General features: G+C 39.0%; 1 long non-coding RNA gene across 1 annotated transcript; it reads left to right on the top strand.

Annotated features, from left to right (window-relative positions):
- The first annotated feature begins 335 nt into the window (after window positions 1-335).
- Window positions 336-2,599, top strand: LOC122427554. Its single transcript, XR_006265443.1, has 3 exons — window positions 336-562; window positions 1,659-1,661; window positions 2,589-2,599. It is a non-coding gene; the product is annotated as an uncharacterized LOC122427554 (long non-coding RNA).
- The last annotated feature ends 228 nt before the right edge of the window (window positions 2,600-2,827 follow it).

Below are 2,827 nucleotides of genomic sequence, written 5' to 3' on the forward strand. Positions count from 1 at the left end.
TGGTCTTGATCCCTGCCTCCTGTACAATGTCACGATCCTCCATCCATAGTTCTTCAGGCACTCTGTATACCAGATCTAATCCCTTGAATCTATTTGTTACTTCCACTGTATATTCATAAAGGATTTGATTTACATCGTACCAGAATGGTCTACTGGTTTTTCCATACTTTCTTCAATTTAACTCTGAATTTGGCAATAAGGGGTTCATAATCTGAGCCACAGTCAGTTCCCGGTCTTGTTTTTGCTGACTGTATAGAGCTCCATCTTTGGGTGCAAAGGATATAATCAGTTTGATTTTGGTATTGACCACCTGGTGATGCCCATGTGTAGAGTCTTCTCTTGTGTTGTTGGAAGAGGGTGTTTGCTATGACCAGTGCATTCTCTTGGCAAAACTCTATTGGCCTTTGCCCTGCTTCATTCTGTACTCCAAGGCCAAATTTGCCTTTTACTCCAGTTATTTCTTAACTCCCTACTTTTGCAGTCCAGTTCCTTATAATGAAAAAGACATCTTTTTTTGGGTATTAGTCCTAGAAGGTCTTGCAGGTCTTCATAGAACTGTTCAGTTTCTTCAGCATTACTGCTCAGGGCATAGACTTGGATTTCTGTGATATTGAATGGTTTGCCTTGGAAACAAACAGAGATCATTCTGTCGTTTTTGAGATTGCATCCAAGTATTGCATTTCAGACTCTTTTGTTGACTGATGGCTACTCCATTTCTTCTAAGGGATTCTTGCCCACAGTAGTAGATATAATGATCTTCTAAGTTAAATTCACCCATTCCAGTCTATTTTAGTTCACTGATTCCTAAAATTTTAGGAATTTTAGGAATTTAGTTCTCCTGTTTGACCACTTCCAATTTTCCTTAATACATGGACCTAACATTCCAAGTTCCTATGCAATGTTGCTCTTTTTGACTGACTTTACTCTGTAATGAGCTCTAGGTTCATCCACGTCATTAGAATTGACTCATAGATTCCTTTTTAATGGCTGAGGAATATTCCACTGTGTGTATGTACTGCAGTTCCTTTATCTGTCTGTATGATAATAGACATCTAGGTTAAAGCAACAAATTTCGACCGCTGTGTGAAAGATAGCCCAGGAAGTGTGATGTTAGAGCGAGAGCCACCCCACCCAGTGTGTATGCTGCTTGGGTCTGTAAGCAGGAAGTGATTCACTGGAGCTGTGGTGAGAAAGCCCAAAGGGTTTTTTAAAGGAATAATTGGAGAATTGGTTAGTGGCTTAAGTGTAGGGATTGAAGGAAAGACAGACATAGTGGATTATATTAGCCAGACTGGAGGAGATGAACACCAATGGTGATAAAATACAGAAGCCAGCAAGGAATTTCGGTTTTTAGTGCATGAGTAGAGAACTTTTCGGTATGACAAAGTTTAAGCGAGGTGTTTTAAAGAGTATCTTCTGAGGACAGGTGGATTTTAACAGACTTTGAAGTCTTTGGTGTACAAAAGGCAACTGAAACCGTAGTGAACGAAATTATAAGGATTAAGTATAGAGAAATATAAGAAACCCGGGTCTAAATGGGGTGGGGAAGAGAAAGATTGGAGTGCAAAGAATTGCTCTTACAAAGATAAAGGCAGAGAAGGCAGCAAATAGCCTTCTATAGCCAGAGAATACAGCATCTTCGACGGCAAAAGAGTAAGACTGTGACCCCACTATTTGTCTTGCACTGCAGGCCAGCAGTAATTCATTCTCTAGATGTATCATAAGTTGTCTCTTCATATACTTCTTGGTAGGGAAATGGCTACTGATCTAAGGAAATGATAGGATAGTTTGGGAAATACCATCTTCTTATTAATACCAGGTCCATGTATGTCTGCAGGCATACTTCAGTTATTTTCAGGTTTAATTCAGACCACTGCAATAAAGTGAATATTGCAGTAATGGAAGTCAGTGAGTTTTTTAGTTTCCCAATGCATGTAAAAATTGTACTATAGTGTATTAAGTGTGCAATAACATGTCTTAAAGAAAAAAAACTACAAACCTCATTTAGAAGTACTTTTATTACTAAAAGATGCTAATCAACATTCGCGCCTACATCATGCCCTAATCTTTTTGGTGGTGGGGAATCTTGCCTCAGTGTTGGTGGCTGCTGATGGATCAGGGTAGTACTTGCTGAAAGCTGGAATGGCTGTGGCAGTTTCTTAAAATAAGGCAACAGTGAGGTTAGCCACATGGGTCAGCTCTTCCCTTCATGAACAACTTTTCTGTAGCATGCAATGCTGTTTGGTAGTATTTAACTCACAGAATTTCTTTCAAAATTGGAGTCAGTCGTCTCAAACCCTACTGTTGCATTATCTACTAAGTTTACGTAATATTATAAATCCTTTATTGTCATTTCGGCATTTTCATAGCTTCTTAACCAGGAATAGATTCCATCTCAAGAAACGACTCTGTTGATCCATAAGAAGTGACTCCTCATCCATTTGAAGTTTTATTGTGAGATTGCAACAACTCCATCGCATCTTCAGGCTCCACATCTAGTGCTAGTTCTTTTGCTACTTCCACCACATCTACAGTTACTTCGTCTACTGAAATCTTGAACCCCTCAAAGTCATCCATGAGAGTTGGAGTCAGCTTCTTCCAAGTTCCTATTAATGTTGATATCTTGACCTCTTTCTGAATCAGGAATATTTTTGGTTTGATTTTTTTTTTTCCTTTCCATTATGATTTATTATAGGATATTGAATATAATTGCCTGTGCTATAGGGTAAGACCTTGTTGTTTATCCATTCTATATATAATAGTTTGCATCTTCTAGTCCCAGACTCCCAATCCAACCCTCCCCAACCTCCCTACCCCTGGGCAACCA

This window comes from Cervus canadensis, chromosome 25, assembly GCF_019320065.1.
Source record: "Cervus canadensis isolate Bull #8, Minnesota chromosome 25, ASM1932006v1, whole genome shotgun sequence".
In the NCBI taxonomy this organism is placed as follows: domain Eukaryota; kingdom Metazoa; phylum Chordata; class Mammalia; order Artiodactyla; family Cervidae; genus Cervus; species Cervus canadensis.